The sequence below is a fragment of the Ursus arctos genome, unplaced genomic scaffold (genome assembly GCF_023065955.2).
Source record: "Ursus arctos isolate Adak ecotype North America unplaced genomic scaffold, UrsArc2.0 scaffold_2, whole genome shotgun sequence".
Taxonomy (NCBI): Eukaryota; Metazoa; Chordata; class Mammalia; order Carnivora; family Ursidae; genus Ursus; species Ursus arctos.
Window position 1 is genome coordinate 69,069,728 of NW_026622874.1, and position 22,435 is coordinate 69,092,162.

General features: G+C 53.2%; 1 protein-coding gene across 1 annotated transcript in view; it reads right to left on the reverse strand.

Moving 5' to 3' along the window:
* Positions 1-19,962, reverse strand: part of TFAP4 (transcription factor AP-4) — a 32,193-nt gene extending 12,231 nt beyond the window's left edge. Inside the window, exon 1 of the mRNA XM_026520435.4 lies at positions 19,866-19,962. The gene's annotated coding sequence lies outside the window, so the exon portion shown is untranslated. The remainder of the gene's footprint in view (positions 1-19,865) is intronic.
* Positions 19,963-22,435: the final 2,473 nt, after the last annotated feature.

Sequence of the window (22,435 nt, forward strand, 5' to 3'; positions counted from 1 at the left end):
CGAGGGAGCCTAGCCCGTGCGTCCGGGGTCCAGCAGGGACTGCCCGGTGCAGGGTCTCCGCGCTCGGCGGCCCTTGGGGACAGAAGGCGTGCAGCTGGGCCCGACGAAGACGGCTTAGGCGGCCTGGAGTGCTGCTCGGGGCTTTTTCTTTTTCACGGTTGCAGCTGCACGGAGAGGAGCCGCTCTGGCACGCTCCCTCCGAGCCCAGGGCCCCCTGGAAACTTGCGTCACAGCCACCTCTTCCCACATGTAACTTGGGGCCGACTTCGGAGGCCAGCCAGCCCCCTCCCTCCCTGCCTGCCCAGTTGGCCGCCCAGCCCGGGCTCCGGAGCCTGGGAATCCCGGAGCCGGGGAGGAGGAAGCAAAGAGGAGCGCGCCGGCCGCCTCGGATCCTGGGGCTGCCTTAGGAAAAGGGGGCCCCCGTGGGGAGTGAAGGGTGGAGGCGGGCCAGGACTGCAGCGGCCCCGGGGGCAGGCTTCCAGCGCGGCCCGGAGATCTGGTGGCTGCCGCCGGGTACCCCCTATTACCCACCCTCCCACTTTCCCCCTGGGCGGGGAAGCTGGACAGCAAGAGGCAGAGGGCCGAAGCTTCTCATTCATGGCTAAGCCAGTGCGGGACCTGCTCCTCCGCCAGGGTGCGCTCTCTACTACGGGTGAAGGCCCGGGGCGGAGAGGGAGGGACGCTGTGCGGCCAGCTTCCGTCCTCCCTCGCACGTCCCCTCCCCTGGCTCCTGGAGGGTTGGCCCCTGGCTCAGGAAGACCACGCCTGCCTTGGAATGTCCTCCCTCCTGCCCACCGCCTTTCCCAATCCCATCCGCCTCCAAGGTTCCGCCCAAATCGTGCCTCCTAATTAAAATATTCCTACTAATAACAAGAGTTACTGTTACTTTAGGAACTATTATTGTTACTAGATTTTGCGACAACCTTGTAGATTTTTGCATTCATGTTTTCCGATCCTTAAAGCAACCTGTTTAAGTACAGAACCCAGTCCCTGGAAAGCCTCATTGTAGGGACAGGAAATGTGCTCAGGAAATGATGACTTCTGGGGAGCAAATAGGATACAGGGCCACATAACTGTACACACGGAGTCAGGTCTATAGTGCCTGAATGGATGAATGAAGGAATGAATGAATGAGAGCAGGGAGAAGTGCTCTCTTACACAACTGCCTTGGTCGAGCCTGGTTCCCCCTGAGCGCCCTGTCACTCAGACCAGTCTCCCCATTTCTGCTAAGGTGCCAAACTACCACCACCTCCCCCCGTGGTGGCTCAGCCACTCCTCCCCAAAGGCCTGAAATACCATGGCAGCCCCCACCACCCCACTCCCACTCCCTCCCAACACTTAGCCCTCTTTCCCAAAGTGACACAAGACTTCCTCAAACTCCAGGCTGTCCCTATTCCCAAGACTCTCAAACTGTCTGCTGTGCCCCCTGCAAAATCCCTTAGAGCCTCCATCGCTAATTCTCTGCGTCACCTTGCTCTAAATTAGGGGTCAGCAAAGTTTTCCCCTAAAGGGCATGTAAAAGTTATTTGTAATAGTTTCCCATTGCTACTGTAACAAATTAACAGAAAGTTCCTGGCTTAAACCAATACAAATGTATTCTCTGGAGGTCAGAAGTCCAAAAGAGTTATATTTGACTAAAATCCTGCTGTTGGGGATGCCTGGGTGGCTCAGTCAGTTAAGTGTCTGCCTTTGGCTCAGATCATGATCCCAGGGTCCTGCTCAATGGGGAGCCTGCTTCTCCCTCTGCCTGCCACTCCCCCTGCTTGTGCTCTCTCACTTTCTTTTCTTTTTTTTTTTTTTTTAAGATTTTATTTATTTATTTGACAGAGATAGAGACAGCCAGGGAGAGAGGGAACACAAGCAGGGGGAGTGGGAGAGGAAGAAGCAGGCTCATAGCGGAAGAGCCTGATGTGGGGCTCGATCCCATCATGCCGGGATCACGCCCTGAGCCGAAGGCAGACGCTTAACTGCTGTGCCACCCAGGCGCCCCGCTCTCTCACTTTCTGACAAATAAAATCTTTTTAAAAAATCATTTTTAAAAATTATTAAAAAATAAAATCCTATTGTCAGCAGGGCTGTGTTCCTTCTGAAAGCTCTTGGGGAGACTCCTTTCCTTACCTTTTCCAGCTTCTAGAGGCTGCCCATGTTTCTTGGCTGGTGACCCCACTCTAGCGGCTCACTCCAATCCTCTGCTTCTATTACCGTATCTCCTTCTCAGGCTCTGACCCCCCCACCCCCACTCTGCCTCTTTTATGATGACCTTGGGCCCACCCAGATAATCCAGAATAATTCAGAATAATTTCCCCATCTCAAGATCCTTGCCTTAGTTGTATCTTCAAAGGCCCTTTTGCCACATAAGGTAACTTACAGGTTCCACTGATTAGGATGTGAACACCTTGTGGGGATCATACCATTCTTAGTTCAAGGGCCATACAAAACCTGGCAGAGGTTATAATATTACCCAGCAGTTCCGCTCCTAGGTATATACCCAAAAGAATGAAAACAGGGACTCCAACAGGTAATTGTGTACCAGTGTTCATAGCAGCATTATTCACAGTAGCCAAAGGTACAAACCACCTACTGTCCCTCAACTGATGAGTGGATGAACAAAATGTGGTCTATCCATACAATGGAATATTATTTAGCCTTAAAAAGGAATGAAGTGTTAATATATATTACAACATAGATGAACCTTGAAAACGTGATAAGTAAAATAAGCCAGGATACAAAAGATCACATATTGTATGCTTCCGGAGGCATGAATTACCTAGGATAGGCAAATTCACTGAGACAGAAAGTAGATCAGAGGTTCCTGGGGTGGGGGGGAGGCGGGGGGGGGGAGGAAAATGGAGGAGTTATTGCTTAATGAGGATGGTGTTTCTGTTTGGGGTGACGGAAAATTTTGGAAATACTGATGGTTGCACAACATTGAGAATGTAATTAATGCCACTGAATTGTACACTTGAAACGTTATTTTATTTTTATTTTTTAAGTAGCCTCAACAATCAATGTGGGGCTTGAACTCATGACCCCAAAATCAAAAGTCACATGCTCCACCAAATGAGCCAGCCAGGCATCCCCTGAATTGTACACTTTAAAATGGTGAAAACAGGGGCGCCTGGGTAGCACAGTCGTTAAGCGTCTGCCTTCGGCTCAGGGCGTGATCCCGGCGTTCCGTGTTCCGGGATCGAGTCCCACATGGGGCTCCTCGGCTAGGAGCCTGCTTCTTCCTCTCCCACTCCCCTGCTGTGTTCCCTCTCTCGCTGGCTGTCTCTCTGTCACATAAATAAATAAAATCTTTAAAAAAATAAAAATAAAAATAAAAAAAATGGTGAAAACAGGAAACTTTATGCTATGTACATTTTACCACAATAAAAGAAAAAAATTGGCCAGGGGCCTGGATTTGACCCGTGGGCTTTAGTTCGCTTGACCCCATTGATCCTGCCAATGCCTTGCCCCTTTGTTGTCTCACTTCCCTCCTTGTCCAACTTAGAATCACAACCCATGAATATAATCCTTCCCTTGCATGTCTAACCCCGCCTGCCTTACCCCTACTCTCCCGACTAGCCGAACAGCCCCAAGAAAAGGAAATCCCACAACCTAGCGGACTGATCTTATTTTCAAATCCCACAGTGGAGCCTCTATTGCCGTGGTCCGTTTTTCCTTCCACCTTCTCCTCTCTCCTCAAGACCTTCATCATCTCCCCACCTTCTCACTCAGCTACGTGACTTCAGGTCCTGTTTCTCTGAGGAAATGGGACCAGCCTTGAAGAAAGATCCCCCTTGCTCCTCTTGCCGTCTGCGCCTCCCTGTCTGTACCTGTCATCTGGCCCACGTCCGGATGAATGTCTGGGCTCTGTCCATGCACGGACAACCCCTCCATGAGTATCATTCAAAGATGTCTCCCCCACATCCTCACTGTGTGCTCTCTATCGGGTCATTTCCATCACCAAGAACAAGCTATGTTATTCCCATTTACAAATACAAAACAAAACACCCACAACCCTCCACCCCTTCCAGCTACCACTCTCTCCCCGCTGTTCTTTACAGCAGAACTCCCTGAAGTGGGTGTTTTGTTCAATCTCCCCTTCTCTCCTGCCCCCACCCAACTCCATGAAAACTAATCTTGCATCACTGGTGACCTCCAAGGAGCTCTGTTTTCTGTCTTCACTGTATGTGGCTTTCTTGTTCTTTTTTGCTTGGCATCTGGGACACCCCCACAGCCAAAGTCCTTGGACTTTGTCTCTGTCTGCACACACTCCCTGCTTTTTGGACAACAGAGTTCCAGAAAGGACGAGAAGCCATATGGTGTGTTTCAGAATCCAGGTTCTACCTGAACCACAGCTTCAGGTATTAAGGTGACCATGGGCAAGTTTCCTAACCTGACTCAGCTTCCTCATCCGTAACACAGAGGCCATACAGCACGTGGCTTACAGGCTGCTGCAAGAAGCCTGTGATCCTCCTGGCATGTCGGAGCATTAGTAAGTGGTAGTTGTTACCACTGATGCCAGGTTGCCATGGGCAGCAGTGACCAGAGGCATCTGAGCCGGCCCAGGAAGAATGAGAGGGTTTGGTGGTAGTGTGCAGGGGAGGGACAGAGGAGGGGCCAAGTTTTTCTCCCTTCCTGCTAAAACCTGCCACAGGTGAAAAGAACAGGTGTCCTGTAAGGTTCTTTGCTGTGCTTTACAGTAGATGCCTGCACATAGGGTCAGGTGGTTTGACAATCAGCCTGCAGACTACTTGCCCTTTAAATTGTATGTACGGGGGGTGGGGGTGGTCTCTGTAAAGACTGTGAGCAGCTCACTGCCCTGGTGGATGATCTGTGTTAGAAATGCAGACTATCATCTACGGAGCTGACGCACAGCTGGCCTACCTGCAGCTGAACTCTGGCTGCAGACCCTGGGCAGATACTGCTCTACAAAGTAGGTGTGGGGAGGGGGCGGGCTTGACCTGAGGAAAAGAGCTGTGACCGCAGTGTGGCCTCCTTCCTCTACATTGTCAAACAGGAGCCCACCCAGCTGCCTTCTTCCCCACTGCTACACTTCCCCAGTCCCATCCCCAAATTCCAGGTAGGAAGAGTAAATGAGAGTCATCAACAGGCTTTACACGGATAAATGAATACAAAAAAATGTGGTCTCTGCATCCAAAAGGTACTGCTCAGCCATGAAAAGGAACAAAGTACTGGGGCCCCTGGGTGGCTCAGTCAGTTAAGGCTCTGACTCTTGGTTTCACTTCAGGTCGTGATCTGGGGGTTGTGGCACCCAGCCCCGGGGGCTCTGCACTGGGGATGGAGCCTGCTTAAGATTCTCTCTCTCTCTCCCTCTCGTTCTGCCCTTCCTCCCACCTCTCTCTCCCTCTCTTTCTCTCTCTAAGATTCCATTTATTTGAGAGAGAGAGAGAGAAAGAGAGAGAACACAAGAAGGGAGGAGGGGCAAAGGGGAAGGGAGAAGCAGACCCCCCACTGAGCAGGGAGCCGATTGCAGGGCTCGATCCCAGGACCCTGGGATCATGACCTGAGCCAAAGGCAGACACTTAACCAACTGAGCCACCCAGGCACCCCTCTCTTAAAAAAAAAAAAAAAGAAAAAAATGTTTAAAGGAATGAAGTACCTGGGGCGCCTGGGTGGCTCAGTCATTGAGCGTCTGCCTTCGGCTCAGAGCGTGATCCCGGAGTCCTGGGATCGAGCCCCACATCAGGCTCCTCCGCTGGGAGCCTGCTTCTTCCTCTCCCACTCCCCCTGCCTCTGTTCCCTCTCTCGCTGGCTGTCTCTCTCTCTGGCAAATAAATAAATAAAATCTTTAAAAATAAATAAATAAATAAATAAATAAATAAATAAATAAAGGAACGAAGTACCAATACATGCCACCACATGGATGAACCTTGAAAACCCAATGCTCAGTGAGAGAAGGCAGTCACGGAAGGACACACAGTGTATGATTCCATTAAGTGAAATATCCAGAATAGGCAAATCCACAGAGACAGGCAGTAAATGAGTGGTTGCCAGGGGCTGGGAGCAGGAAGGAATGGGGAGTGCCTTCACATGGGTATGGAGTTTCTTTTTGAGAAGATGAAATTTTCTAAAATTGACTGTGATGACGGTTGGACAAGTTGTGTGAATATACTAGAAACCATTGAATTGTACACTGATTTTTTTTTTTTTTTACTGAAGTACAGTCGACACACAATGTTACATTAGTTTCAGGTATACAACGTAGTGATCCGACAACTCTATACATGACACCATGCTCACCACGGAACTGAACACTTTAAATGGGTGAGTTGTACAGTATGTGAATTATATCTCAATACAGTTAACAAAAGGAATGAAGTACAGATCCGTATCACAACATGGATGGATCTCGACAACACCACGCTGAGTGAAAGAAGCGAGAAACAAAAGACCACAGTACAGAACAGGCAAGTTCATAGAGACAGAAAAGCGATGAGCTTACCAGGGAATAAGGGGGAATCGGGGGAAATGGGAAGTGATTGCTAATGGGTAGGGGGGGATTTGTTCTTGGGGCGATGACAATGTTCTAAAATTGACCTTGGGGGCGCCTGGGTGGCTCAGTCGTTAAGCGTCTGCCTTCAGCTCAGGGCGTGATCCCGGAGTTCTGGGATCGAGCCCCATGTCAGGCTCTTCCGCTGGGAGCCTGCTTCTTCCTCTCCCACTCCTCCTGCCTGTGTTCCCTCTCTCTCACTGGCTGTCTCTATCTCTGTCAAATAAATAAATACAATCTTTTTTAAAAAATTAAAAAAATTAAAAATAAAATAAAATAAAATTGACCTTGGCCGTGATTGCACAACTCTGTGAATATACTAAAAACCACCTGATCGTACATTTTATTTTTTTTAAGATTTATTTATTTGTCAGAGAGAGAGAGCACAAACAGGGGGAGCAGCAAGTAGAGGCAGAGGGAGAAGCAGGTTCCCCGCTGAGCAGGGAGCCAGATGTGGGGTGGGGCTGGACCCCAGGACTCTGGGATCATGACCTGAGCCAAAGGCAGACACTTAACCAACTGAGCCACCCAGGTGCCCCAATAAATAAATCTTTTTCTAAAATCTTAAAAAAAAAAAAAAAAAAAAAAAGAATAGCACCCATTTATCATCACTCAGTTCAGGAGGTCAGAAGGCCAGGTAAGGCATGACTGGGTTCCCAGCTTAGGGTGTCACCAGCTGAAATCCAGGTGTGGGCAGGGGCTATGATCTCATTCTGGGACTCTGATCCTCTTCCAAGCTCACTGGCTGTGGGCAGAAATCAGTTCCTCTCAGCTACAGGATTGAGGTCCCTGTTGTCTTGCTGGCTATTGGCCGGGAACAGGGCTCGCCTAGAAGCCATTCTCAGGTCCTTGCCCTGTGGCCCCCTCATCTGAGCAACAGAGGATGTCCCTCACCGACCCCTTTCTCACTTTGAGTCTCTAACTTCCTCTTCTAAAGGCAGCCAGAGAAAACTCCCTGCTTGTAAAGGGCTCGTTGATTAATCTGTCTACCTCGGGGTCAACTGTGCCATCTCACATAAGCTAATCACAGGAGTTACACCATACGCACAGATACCCCCCATGCCCAACATGAGGGCAGGATTGGAGGACAAACGTCACTGGGGGTCTTATGAGATGCCACAGATGGGGGAACATGTGGGAGGTGACAAGGGAGTTAAGGGATTTCCCTAAGGACATTCAGAGAACTGGAGAGGGAGCCTAAACAGTAATCTAGGGCCCCAACCCTAACTGAAGGCTTCTTCCTCTACACAAATATGCCAGGGCCTGGGGGGGGTGTACCAGATGGCCTTTTGAGCCCCAGCATGCTCTGGTGTATATGGGGACCCCAGCCTGCTGGTTGCGGGGACGGGGTGGGGGGGGAGGAGGGGGGTTGGTACCAGCTGTTGGAGCTGGGATGAGACCCCGTAGAAGCAAAATGCTCCTGTCGGAGAGAGCATCCTGAATGCTCCCAGGAAGGCAGAATAAGAGTCAGATGGCCCTCCTGGGGTTTGGAGCAAAGGCCAATATCCCCAGTGCCCAGGTCCCCTTTACTAGCCTAGAGAGGGCGATCGCTGGGCCAAGGCAGCTAGGGTCCCCCAACCACTAGAGGGCGCCTGGCACACACGACGCTTTGTGTGTAAGGCTGGCTTGAACACATTTGGGGAACCCAAGGTAGGTACTGGGGTGGAGGGGCTGACCACCTGCATCCCCACACCCCCAGCTCCGCAGATCTGGGGGGCGTCCGGCTTGTCTACGTACCTAAGGCCCTGGCCTCCTGATACCCGCTTCCTTCTTCAAGCTTAATCTGATTCACTTTGCTCATAAGCAAGCCCTTGAAAGGGGGGTGGAAGTCCACCTCTGGTATGCACCCCTGTCCCCATCTCCCGTCCTGTTCCCGGTGTCTCCAGGCCTGACACTTCAACCCACTGGGGTGGAGGGCAGCCCATTGCCCTCACCCCTGCTTACCTCCATCACTGTGCCCCATCCTGGAGCTGGTCAACACCCAGCTCCTTCCATCACATTCCATGGGAAACCTTCACCTCCTTCTATTAGGGACTTTTCCCCCAGGGAAATGTGGGACCTGACACCCAGCCCAGGCCCTTCCCACCAGCGAGTTCAGGGGGAAGTGGGGACAGAGTCTCGGGGCATCTGGTCAACGTTAAAATGAGAGCGAGTCAGGGGGTGCCTGGGTGTCTCAGTCAGTTATTGATCTTTGATCAATATCTTTGATTTCAGCTCGGGTCATGGTCTCGGGGTTGTGGGATCAAGCCCCACATCAAGCCCCATTGGGCTGGGCTCTGCACTCATTGGGGAGTCTGCTTGGGATTCTCTGTCCCTCTCCCTCTGCCCCCCCCACATGTGTTCCCACTCTCTCTAATAAGTAAATAAATCTTAAAAAAAAAAAAAATGAGAGCAAGTCAGCCCTGAAACCAAGGGAGTGTGGCCAGAGAGGGCAAAGTTTGAGCAGAGGCACACAAAAATCCAGGAGGGAGTATTTGGGGCTCAGGGGAAAGGTACAAAGCATAGAGCCACTGGAAGAGGACAACTAGGGATGCTGTTGAGCTCAGGGAGGGTGTTCAGTGTCTGTCTGGGAAGTCAGCTCTCCTCTGAAGGAGGGGAGGGAAGGCAGGACCTCAAGTCCCATCTGAGGATAGAAGAGGATGGGCTGGGACTGGCCAAGTGGGGGAAGGGACAGAGGCCTGCTCTGATGACAAAGCAGACCGGGGAGGCTGCGGGAGTGGGTCTCCCTGGGGAGGGGTGGGCTCAGAGCCCCAGCGTATCCAGAGGCACGTGAGTCTATGTGCATCCGTGGCCTGCGCCCCCACGGGAGAGGTGCTGCTCTGGTGGCTTTACTCCCATTCTGTTTGGTCCTCACTATGGCACCTGAAGTCCTGGTATACCCTAGGGACCTGCCCAAGATCATCCCCACTAGTCAGGGCCAGTGCCTGGCTCCCTTCAGGCCCCCCACAGCCGCCCATGCCCCTGCCCCCAGAGTGGTTCCCATGCTGGCCTCAGGACTCTCGAGCTCACCTGCTACTGGTGGCAGGGTACTGGCCAGATGAGGCCAGGTGCAAGAGAGGAGCTGACCTGGGTTGGGGGAGGGGGTGCGCCGGTGGAGAGGAGAAAACATGGTCTGCATGAAATGACAAGGTCAAGGACGTGGTGAGATAGAACCCACATTCCGTGGTCAACCGTCACTGCCCAGACAGCCAAAGGAAGAAACAACTCCTTGGGGTCAGGAAAGACTGTATTCAAGTTTGGTCAGACAGGGAGGAAGGAGAAGAGAGAAGCATCCTGGTGGGGATCCAGGCTGGAGTAAAGGGACTGGTTTCGGGTCGGCTTTCTCCTCCCTAAGCGCCTCTGGACCTTGAGTCCCTGCTGTTCATTTCTGGCCATGCTACCGCCAGCACCAGCACACCGGGGGTTAACTCTGTCTACTGCAGTGGCCTCAGCAGCGGCAGCCGCGGCACGGGGTGGTGCCAGGAACTCAGAAGCTGCAATGTGAGAAGCAGGAGGAGAGGGGCAGGGCTGGGAAAGGCTGAGTCTCAGCAGCCTCGAAAAGAGAGGGTTTCCCTGGCAGGACCCTGAGGCTCCACTCCCAAGGCCAGACCACATCCCCTCAGAACGGCTGCCCTTCCTGCCTTGTGCCGGAGGGGGGGGGGGTGTACGGCAACCACACAGGGTGGTCCACAGTCATGGCCAGTATCCAAGCCCATGGACCAGGGGGCTGCAGGTCTGTGCTACAGATCTGGGGAAGGGGTTGAAGGCCGTCACCAGGCAACCAGAAGAGAATGTACTGGACCCCACCAAGCTTTGCCAGAGCACCAGGAGGGGAGCCGGGCAAAGGGCAGACTGGGGAGAACGGAACGTTCCTTGGGGTCCCGACCTCAGTAGCCTGGCCTTGACATCCCCCTCCTTGAGCAGAACTAAGTCATAGGAGCCTCCCAAGGCTCCAGGGCAAGGAGACACACACAGCTCCCTGCCCTGTCCCTGGGCTGGCTGCCAGCCTGCCTTTGCAGTGAGAACCAACCAGAGACCGGTCACTTCCCAAGTGTGTGTGAGGTGCTAGGTACTGGACTGAGTACCTCACCTCCCTTCTCTCCGTCAGTCCTCATCCACCACATCAGTGGATTCACAGGTAGTATTATTAGGACCACCACTACCAATGAGCAGAGACTCAGAGAAGTTAAGAAACTTGCTCAAAGCCACACAGCCAGAGCGCCAGAGCAGACTTGAACCTGGGCTTGTCTGACTGGCGCACTCGGCCACCATGCCATGTGCGAAGGTGGAAAAAGCAAAGTTCACCCACAGGTGAACATAAGACTACGTGCCAAATCCAAGAAAGGCAGCCCCGGGACCCCCAGGAAATCAAGGTGAGAGCATCATCCAGAGGAGGCAGGGGAAATGCCTGGTCCCAGATCGTGGATGAATCTGTGGCAGGAAGGACCTCCCATAAGCCCGAGGTGCGTCACCAGGGCAGGCGCACGGCTCCTTGACAGATGACAGCGTGCCTGTGGGGCAGTACACCGCAAGGCTCTGCTAAAACCAATGGCAACACCTCAGTAGGAATCATGGGAGCCTGCCCAGGGACTAGGAGCTGGAGAATCCCAGCCCTTCCAGCAGCGTGACCTTGACTCCCCTCTCTGAGCCTCAGTTTCCTGATCTGCCCAAGATGCAGCATACCAGCACCAACATTCAGGGTTTCTGTGAAGATTACATGAAGGGTTTATCAAAAAGCACTTCAATTGAAAACCTTCTTCTTCTTCTTTTCTTTTTTTTTTTTTTTTTAAGATTTTATCTATTTATTTAGAGAGAGCAAGCATGAGCTAGGAGGGGCAGAGGAAGAGAGAATCCCAAGCAGACACTGAGAGCCCAGCTCAGGGCTCGATCTCACAACCCTGAGATCACCACCTGAACCGAAACCAAGAGGCAGACACTTAACCGAATGAGCCACCCAGGCGCCCCTGAAAACCTTCTTCTTCACAAAAACTTGTACATGCACATTCATAGCAGCATTATTCACAAAAGGTAAAAACAACCCAAATGTCCATGGATGGATGAATGGATGGACGAATTCTGATAATAGCCCAGGAAACACTGGAATATTATTCAGCCATAAGAAGGAAGAAAGCACTGATGTGTGCCACAGCACGGAGGAACCTCGGAGACACGACGCCAGACACGGAAGGCCACGATGTGTGTGATTCCACTGATATGCAATGTCCAGAACAGGCAAATCCAGAGAGACAGAAAGCAGGCTGACGGTTGCCAGGGGCTGGGCGAGGGAGGAATGGGCAGGGACTGCCAATGGATTCCCAGTTTCTTTTTGGCTTTGTTTTAAATCAATTCTATTTTTTTTAGAGCACTTGTAAGTTCACAGACGTCTTGAACAGCAGGTACACAGATTTCCCACACAGCGGCTGCCCCCCCTCACATGCACAGCCTCCCCCACCATCAGCAGCCTCCACGTGAGCTGTGCATTTGTTGCAACTGGTAAACCCGCAGGGGTTTCTTTCTGGGATGACGAGAATGTTCTGGAATTAGTTGGTGGCAATGGAGGTACCACTCTGTGAATGTGCTAAAACCCACTGGGTGAGTGAATTTTATGGTATGTGAATTATATCTCAATTTTTATTTATTTATTTTAAGTAGGTTCCACACCCCACGTGGAGGCCAATGCAGGGCCTGAACTCACCACCCAGAGATTGAGACCCAAACTGAGATCAAGAGTGGGACGCTTAACCAGCTGAGCCACCCAAGCATTCCTACATCTCAATTTTTAAAAAAACAAGTGGAAAGAGCTCAGAAAATGCAGCTTTCATTACCATGTCCTTCAACTTCAGAGAGTCTATCATATGATGAAAGAGATGAACATATTTTTAAATGCTTGACACCCAGAAGAGAACCGGGCAGAACAGTCCTGGAAGCCTGGGACAAGTGACAGAGTCGGGCTAATGGCACACAGGACACGTACGAGTGACCAACGGCAGGAGCTGCCAGCTGCCATGTCGGCTCTGCACAGAGCTACTGAATGCAAGGCCACGGGGAGAATAACCCAGAGGCACGAGGCTGGCAGGAAAGGCTTCTCCGAGGTGCAGCAAACGGCCAGAGTTGGAGGACTTGAGTAGTTTAGTGGGGATGAGGCCACAGGTGGACTTACAGAGGCTCAGACATGTGCCACTGTGGAGGGCTGGTAGGGGTGGAGGGTGCTGAGCCCAGGGGGTGGCACGGCCATCCTAGCCCTCTGCATGTCCCAAGCAGGTTATGGGAGGTACTTTACTTTGGTTCACAAATCAGTACAAAAAGCTTGCAGCAGGCCTGCCCTGCGCCCTCCCAGAAGCTCTAGACTTCCAGGTTCCTGGGGAGAGAGAATATATGAGATCAGCAAGTCTGGTCCAGGGCAGGGCCCCCATACCCAGTGTCGAATGACCAGACACACTGATAACGCGGCACTGGAGGGACAGAGGCAGCTACTCCTCAGAGCCTGGGCCCTTCCTCCAGCCCCAGGTGGAGCTGAGGACCTAAAGAGGGACTCCAGAGGCAGGCCTGAGCCTGAAGACCCACAGGTGAGGCTCACAGGCTTCTCCTTCCACCCATCTCCTATCCCTCCTGCCTCTCCCCTCTGTCCCGTGTAGTCCCCACCCTGTCCCGGGAGAATCCAAATAGTACAAATGCCTTGGAGAAGGTAAAGGGCCAGGCCTGCTGTGAGTACACACACACACACACACTGCACATACACACACGAACTGCCCTTTCAGACCACATAGATCAAGACAGAATCACCTAGAACCTTCGTATAGGGAAGAGAAAGGGAACTAGTTAGCATCATGTCTCCTCTGGGCCAGGAAGGTGCCAAGGGATTTGCATACACTGTCTCATTCAATCCTTAAAAGAATCCTGTGAGATTTCAAAGATGAAGAAAATGAGCTTCTGAGAGCTTAAGAACTTAGCCAGCGGGACACCCAGTATGTAAAAGCCATAAAGCGGAGCACAGTGCCCCAGAAGCCGGTCCTGCAGAGGCAGCTTAGCAGAGTGGGGGTGTGGGCTGTTTCTGCCCACCATCTGGCATTGGCTCCTTTGGGGGCCCCCTCACTCCCACTTTCGCCATGTGGTTCTAGGGGCATTGGCCCTGTACTGGGGCAAGCTCGTGAGCCAGGCTTGTCTCATCAGCATCTGAGATGAGCTGGGACCTGAGAAGACAAGGGGCTTGCTGGAGCCCCAGGGGGAGGCAAGCTGGGGGTTCTCAGGCTTCCAGAAACACTGACAGGAAAGTAGAGCAACACAGAGGACACTGGGCCAGGAGAGGGAAGCCAGTGTCCTGGTGGCATTGCTGAGCACTGGATCCGCTAGGCCCTTGGCCCATGCAGTTATAGGAACTGTTGAGTAACTGGTCTTTGAACCCAGGTCTGACTGCAGAGCTCTGGCTTCCCTGCCCAAGGCTGTTCCCATAGAGGATCTGGTCCTTTTGGGGCTGGGTCCCACCTCTCCCAGAATCCTGGGTAGGGCAGTGTGGGACTCTCTGGGCCCCCTCCTCAAGCAGCTCCATCGCTTAGTTTGACCTTCAAAGTTGGCATCTATCTGCTTGCAGGAATCTGTCTCTCTCCTCCTGGAATTCAGCCTCCAGATGTCAGATCCAAGGCGGCAGCAGTGGCCGCACAGGGCTCCCCCCAGAGTGAATCAGCTGCATTCCAAAGGTGCAAACACAGACGCCACACCCTCGGCAGCCTGGGGCTGCAGACTTCCTCCCCAGGCCTGCCGGCCCCCACTCCCGCTCCCCTCCCCTTTTTTGCCTCTTCCCAGCCAGACCAGGCGTTGGGCTTCCTTTCCAGAGACATTCTCCTGGAACTGCAACAGAGAGAAAAAGAAAGCCACCAGGGCCGGAGACACCCTGATCTGCTCTGCTGCCTCTCTCTCCTGAAGCGAGCGCGGACCCCAGCCCAGACCTCCCCCCGCTGTTAGCAGCGTATCAGGGTCCATCCATTCAGCAGGTATCTGAGCACCTACTATGGGACGATGAACAAGATGCAGACTAGCCCCTGGTGTCACGGAACTCAGCCCAACAAGAGTCGATAGAACTGGGTCCGCAGACAAGCAAAAGATCCTGAGGATGGGAAGGGCCATAAAGGAAAGAAGGGCTGAGACAGATGACCAGTGACAGAGGTGGGTATTGGGGGGGGGGGGGGCTCTCTCAGGGATGACTCATGAGCTGAGCCCGAAATCCCCTCTATAGAGCACGTCCCCGCCATCACTACGCAGGAACCAGGGCAAGTGCCCAGAGAACGCCAACCACGCAGCAAGTCACCACTTTAAAGCACACAATTCAACGGTTTCCAGTATCTTCACCATGTTGTGTCCAATCAATTTAGAACATGTTCAACACCCCAAAAAGACACCCAGCACCCATGAGCATTTACAGTTCATCACCAGCCCCCCCCCCCACCCCCAGTCCCTGACAGCTACTCGGGGGCTTTCTGCCTCCATGGATTTGCCTGTTCTGGAGGCTCCAGATCGACAGCATCACACAGTAGGTGGCCTTTTGCATCTGGCTTCTTGTACTCACACGTTTTCAAGGGTCATCTGGGTGGTCAACAGGTGTCAGTGCCTCGTTCCTTTTTAGGGCTGATGATACCCCACTGTATGGATGGACCACGTAATGCTGCTGTGAGCATCCCTGCACGAGTTTTTGCCTGGACCTGTGTTTCCATTTCTCTTGGGTAGATACTTAGGAGTGGAACTGCTGGGTCAAATGGTATCTCTATGTTGAGGTGCTGCCAGACTATTTCAAAGTGGGCTGCACCATCCGACATTGTTGCCAGCATGGTGCGAAGGTTCCAATTCCACCCCATCCTCCCCAATACTTATTACTGCCCCTCTTTTTTTGTCATAGCCATCCTGGTGGGTGGAAAATGGTATCTCACTGTGGGTTTGATTTGCAGTTCCCGAATCAAGCCTGCTCTGTGGCTCGTGGGGCCTCAACCCATTCCTTCCATGCCCACCCCACCCCCACGCCCGAGGACCCCAGGCCCTTCAAACCCTACATCGCGTCCTGCTGTGATCCACTTCCTCTTTCACAAGGTTCAAACCAACATCCAGTCCAATTCAGCCAATGTCTACTACTTGAGGCCTTCGGGTCCAAGGAAAAGTGGGGAGGTGGGAGAAGGGTCCTGGTTTGTGCCCCCACGGCAGACAGGGAAGAAAAGGGGCCTCAGGAAAGTTCCCACAACAGTTCCTACACATGTCTTTCTGTGCCCCCCACTAAAATGTGAGCTCTGTGAAGGCAAAGCTTCATCTGTTCACTGCCAAATCCGTAAGTAGTAGGCATGCCATAAATACATGTTGAGTGAATGAATGAATGGACAGAAGATAGAGAAAGAAAACTGAGGTGGGGCTTTAGGGATTAGAAGCTCCAGCTCTGAAATGAAATAATTCACACCAGAATCCCACTTCTGCTCTTTTATAGCTGTGAGTCCTTGGGTGAATCACTTGGCTTCTCTGGGCCTTCCTTTCCTCACTACAAAATGGGCCTAACAGTCACAAGATACCGGACAGGGTGGTTTTGAGAATTAAATGTGATTGTACAGATCAGACAACATTATGTGCCAAGGACTCGTACAGATGAGGTCATGCAATGTCTACCTTCACAAGAACCTTATGAGACAGGGTGATCATTACCAGCTTCGGGCTCTTACGGTTGGTTAGGGCAAAACCAGGATCCGCACCAAGAACCCCTCCGGTCAGGAGCATTGACCCAATGCTGGATGGCCCCTAATAAGAATACCGGGCCATCCCTGAGCGGGCGACAGATGAACTGGCCCAGAGGGGGATCTGCCCATTCAGCAGACAGTCCTGGGTCCAGTGTTGGGCTCTCAGCAAAGGCGGTAGGCTACTGGGGAGTCCAGAGATCCTTAATGCAGGACGGGCATGAGAGACACTGCCAACCAGATGTTAAGCATGCAGGAGCGGGGCACCTGGCTAGCTCAGTCGGTAGTGCACGCAACTCTTGATCTCAGGGTCGTGAACTCAAGGCTCACATTGGGCATGGAGCCTCCTAAAAAAACATAGTTTAAAAAAATTAGTTAAACATGCAGCAGAGAGGTACAAAGAGACCCTGAGGCTGCATGCCCAGGGCGCCAGAGCCAACACCAACTGGCAACTTGGGTCACTGGTCATGAAGGCAAGAGGGTACTAATCGTTTTATCAAGGAGAGCATAAAGAAGTCAGAAGTTCCCAACAGGGAAGCCTGGTTCCTGACGTGACTCCCTTAAAAATGGAAGGTGCTCTTTTCCTCTGTCAGGGTGTGGGAAGGAGCCAAGGAGAACCCACACCAGCTGGACCACCTTAGAGTGACAGGTGTGAATGGATTCCCCTCAATTCAAAAAGTCTATATGGAAGAGCTCCAAAGGGTTAGCCTAGGGGAGACATCAAGTTAGCGCCTAGAAATTCAGCCTGGCACAGCCCGGAGGCTGAGTAGAAATACTGGAGATTCTCCCGAATAGAGATGGGCATCCCCTTCACTTTTGCCTCTTCATCTGAGGAAACAGATGGTCTAAGGATGGAAACTTAAGGAACACCTGTTTTCAGGGGCCACAGGCAGACAGGAAGACAGTACAGACTGTAGAGGGCTTAGGAGGTGAGCAGGACCACCGGCTGTTGGAGAAGCAGCTGAGAGGTCTCTGTGCAAAGAGCTGCTTGAGGGGCAGCTCAGAACAGAACAAGAAGCTCAGAAGCAAGTGGGTGATGTAGAGCGGACCGCTCTTCTGGGAAACTTGGCAGCGGAGTGCTGGAGACAGGGCTATCGCTGGAGACTCCATCATTTATTTTAAACAGGGGAGAAGCTCAGCTGATGACAGCGCTCCAAAGGAGACTGGAATGTGTTTCAATTCAGTCATGGAAAACAATTACACACACCAGGCTCCGGTCTGCTAGAAAGCTCCGGAAGGGGTTTCTCCTGGCTGCCTGGCTGGGAGGTCCAGGGCAGTGGTTTTCCAGGTTGAGTTAGAGGACCACTTGTTAAACATGCAGACCCCTGGGCTCTATCCTAGACTTACTGGGTCAGCATGTCCAGTGTGAGACCCTACTGGGACTCTAAGATTCAGAATACTGGCAGAGAGGCAATGAGTCTGTAGGGAGGGACAGACCAGCTCAATATGAAACAATGCACAGAGTGACTGTTCACCAGCCCTGGCCCACAGGGGTTACTTGAGGGGACCAACTCTCATCTCCTTCTGGCATGCTATCCACATAAGTCTCATGACCTGTCTCCCCCTCCCTCTCCCTGGGCACCCCCACATCACGGCCCACCTGGCCAGTGACCATAGCTCCAGCTGCCCCCTTAGTCCAAGGCCAGGGTGTGCAGATGGGCCCCAGGTGCCCAGGTGGACTCATTCACCAGCTCCAAGACCAAAGCCCCAGACTTTACGAGGAGGAAGCCCCTGGCTGGATGACCCCGCCAGGAGTCCTAAGGCACCTCTGGGCCCACTTACACCAGTCCTGCCCTGAAGAACTGACTGATTTGGCCGAGACCCAAAGGCCTGGGGACAAAGCCCAAGGGCTGTGTAGCAGAGAAGAATAGCAGAAATAGAAGAAAGTGTCTCTGTCCCCTTTGGTCATCATCCCCACAGAGTGTGTGTGTGTGTGGGGGGGGTGTCTCCAAGCCAAATAAAAGTATATCCCCTCTGCTGGGGTGATTCAGCGCCCTGAGGCACAGGGTTTGCTAGCCGAACAGTTTGCACCTGGATTCCATCTCCTGCTACTTTACAGCTGTGTGCTCTCAAGCAAATCACTTAACCTCTCTGAGCCTCTTTCTCATCTATGAAATGCACCTGACAGTAAGTACCCCCTGTGGTCCCGTACCATCAGGACCTCTGACTGCTGACCTGAGCCTTGAACACAGAGGGCTAGGTCCCACTCCTAACCTCACAGCTACATTTCCTGCCGCAGCCAAAAGGCCAAGACTGGAAGTTGTGTCAGGCAGAAGGGGCAGATTGCATAAGATTTCCCCTCCCTGCCCCCATTAGAAACCCACAGGCCTTCCTGGGATCAGAGGCACAGGCCAATCTTCGGAGGAGCACAAAAACATTTCCCCCATTCCCACAGCAGAGAAGCAGTCAGCACAGCCAGCAGAACCCAGATTGGCAACCCTGGGGCCCTTTCCAACCCGTCTGCGCAGCGGTCAGAGAACCCGCTTGCAGGGGCCGACTGGGGTGGATTTCATGTGTATGTTTTAATTGCTCCAGGCTCACGGAGATGTTGAGTGATTCTGCTAGTCCTGCAGTTGCTGGTGGGTACACACAGCCTGCCCGGCTGGCACCGCCTTTGTTACTGCTTGGGAGCACTCAGCCATTCTGGGCTTCCCCCCTCCCCCCACTCCCAGAAGCAGCAGGCTCTGGGCCTTCCGCCCTCCCTCCCTGAAGCCACTTGTACCTGCTCCAAAGCCTGGAGGGTGACAAGTGCTTCCCAGACAATAAGAGACTCCCAGGAGAACAGACATCCTCAGAGGCTCCTGCTACACCCTTGTTTTGTGCACTGAATTCAGACTCGGTTTCAGGGCCCTAACTGCTGGGTATGCATTACAGCAGACTGGCTTTTGGGCCGATTATTGGCAAAAAGGAACCTGCCTGCCCATCCTTCATTTCAGGAGGTCAGTCATCCCCCCAACATGCACTTTCCCTTTAGTACTCTGGGAGGAAACTGAGGCCCAGGGTAGAGGACCCATCTTGGGCAGGGTCACCCCACCCTGGGTCTCCTGGGTGTGTTTCAGGCAATGACATCAAACTCCTTGGGCTCCAATGCTGTGGGACCTTGGGCAAGTTATTTAACCTCTCAGACAATGGTACTGTCCAGGTCTGGGTTGTCCAGAGGATGTATGGAAATTATATGCATAAAGCACCTAGCACTTTGCCTGGTACCTTCTCAACACCTGACCCATTATTATCATTATTCCATCCTTTTCATTCTCCCCTCCCTCCACTCCAGCCACCCCACCCTGATTCAGGGCCCTGAGGCCCGTCAAACGCCCAGGCACAGGCTTGGTCACTGGCTTCTCCTCAGGGACCCTTCCTAGCCGCCTAGTTGACGCTCTTCCCCTGCTTTTGTCCTCGACTTCACACTCGGACACACTGGGCGGTCTACTGATTCACCTGCTGGCCTCTCTCGCCCTGAAACGGAAGCCTTCTGAGGGCAGCGTTCCTGCGAGCACTCGCTCGAGTGCGTGAAGGAGTCCTATCCAGGGAGCCTGGCCCCGGGGCCGACATTGTCCTGGGGACAGCCAGCCCAACCCGGGGCTGGAGGAGCAGCGCGCTCGGGGAGGGGTGGTGGGCCGCCAGTCGCGGCTGGCAGTGGGACGCGGGCTCCAGGGGGCGGCGCCGGGGACAAAGGGTGGCCCTACCTGTGCGGGGGGCGCGGGCACCTCCCCCGAGGTGGCTCCGGCGCGCGCCCGCGAGGTCACGTCCCGGGCGCGCCGGCCGGAAGGAGGCCCCGCGCGGGGCGGGGGGCGGGGCGTCAGCGGGCAGACCACGCCCCCAGGCGCGGGGCCGCGGCGGGGGGCGGGGCCAATGGGCCGGGGCCGCCTCGCACTTCCGCTCGCCTGGGCCGGCTCATTCATATTCATGCAGCGGGTGACGGGTGGGCCCCGGGTGCCGGCGGCGCCCCGCCCCCGGGCCGCGGATCCCTCCCCGGCGGAGGCTCCGGCCCCAGTGGGGCGCCCCCGGCTTCCGCCTCCGGGAGGGAGTTTCCACTTGGTCACAACTCAAAAATGTGTCGCTCCCGCTCCTCCGCCCCCTCGTCTCTGCCCTGGGCGGGGGGTCTCCTCCCTCGGAAGGCAAAGGGGCGGGCCCAGGGGAGGGGCGGCTCCTCCTTCCTGGGGCAGGGCCATTGGGATGCGGCTGACCCTTCCCTTTCTCCCTTCCTCCAATTTAGAGCTTGTAACAATACTAATTTTTAAAACAAAATAATAGTTCTACTTTATTGAGCGTCTGTTCTGTGCCAGGCACTGTGCCTTTTATATGAACTACCTCTTTCAAACTTCTCAACAGTCCAACTGAATTAAGTACAACATTCATCACGCCCCAGAAGCTCGGAGAAGTTCAGTGACTTACCCACTATCACACTGCTGGCGTTGAGCTTTTTCGAAAAGGTTGGTACCGATGGGTTGGGGGAGGGGTCAGGTGCTGGACCCCCCCACCGCCTTTTAGGAAATGGGCTTACCTAAGGCCCTCCTGGCTGGCTGGGGTTGGCTGAGGGGTGTATCTGAATGCCCCATTTGAGGGAGAAGCTACTATGGGGGGAAACCAAAGCATGAAGGTAGGACAGGGTACACAATTTGCCCGACCCAATGCAAAATGAAAATGGTTGGCCCTGTGTTCCAAAATGATTAAGAATTTCAAGAATTTGATGGCAGAACATTCAGCCAAGCATAGGCCCTGCCTAAGTACCAGGCTTGTGCGACTGCCCCGGTGAATGTCCACGAAGCCGCCTGATGAAGGGGCTCAGGGGCTTTTCTAACACCTGAGAAGCCTGAGGAGACATCCCCACCTCCAGTGTCACCTCACCCACCTCCACCCCCAGCCCAGGAGCCTCACCTCCATGCTGGCATCCAGGGCTCATCCTCCAGAGCTCCAAAAGCTGAGCATTTCAGGTTCTCGAGAACTGGATTCCTGGGGGTCGGGTGAGTCCCGTGGGGAGAGTGTGTCCTGAACCTGAATGACCCAGCTGGCCCTTGGGTCTGTGCCTCCTGGATATTCTCAGCCCGGGCCACGTGGACAGGTAGGCTGGCTTATACTTGCCAGACCCAGCACAGGACTCAGTTCTGACTTGAAGCCCTCTTTTCTCGCTGGAGCAGGGTGTGAGGAGCAGCCACGGCTGCTTCCCAGAATAAACACCCCACCCATAGTCAGCCCCAGCCCTGCAGGCACAGCAAGCCAGCGCCAACGGGAGAGAGCTCACCAGGCCCCAGCTCAAGGTTAATAAGTCACCCTGATCTCACTCCCTCCATCACTCCATCCTTGTTCCTGGGCCCCCACAGTGCGTTGCAGGCTTCATTGATAACAATAGCTACTATTTATTGCATTCTTTTTCCCCATCAGGCATCATCATCATCATCGGAGACCCTCCTGTGCCCTCTGCACTGAGGCTCACACAACCCCATAATAGGCATGAGGATCACCATTTCACATATAGGGATACTAAGGCACAGAAAGATCCCATGGCTTGGCTAAGGTCACGGGCTGGAGTTTGGGGTTTGCTGCCATTCATCTGTCCTGGTTCCTGTTGTCTCTCCTACATGTACAATATAGGTCATAGGGCTCACTTCTTTATGCTGTCTTGTATTAGTTACTTTCAGCTCCTTGAATAGATTAAGGCTCAGGAAAGACAGGAACTGTGTTTATACCGCTGAGTTTCTCTGGACCCAGCATTTTGTGTTAATTGACGAGTCATTTACTAAGCATCTATATTGTGCAGGATACCCTCCTTGCAGTGTGCATGTGTGTGAATGAGGGAGTTGCGTCCCCTCTGGGTAATGATAGTTCCCCCACCAGACTGAGAGATCTTGAAGGCACGGATGGGGTTGCCAATCCCAGTGCACACAGTAGGCCCTCAATAAATGTTGATGAATAAACACACAATAAGAGCTTAATAAGCATGTGTTGAATGAATGGGAACCTAGGAGATGTTTAATAAATGTTTATTGTTGAACGTTTAGGAGACCAGATTCAGCCTCCCAAATTTACCTATCAGCAATTACCTTAGCTCAGGCTACTATTACAAAATACCACAGATTGGGTAGCTTAACACGCATTACTTCTCACAGTTTTGGAGGCTGAAGTCCAAGTTCAAAGTGCTGGTGGATTCAGTTTCTGGTGAGGACTCGCTTCCTTGCTTGTAGATGGCCGCCTTCTTCCCATGTCATCAAATGGCCAGGGGGCAGGGGAACCTCTGATCTCTCTTCCTCTTCTTATA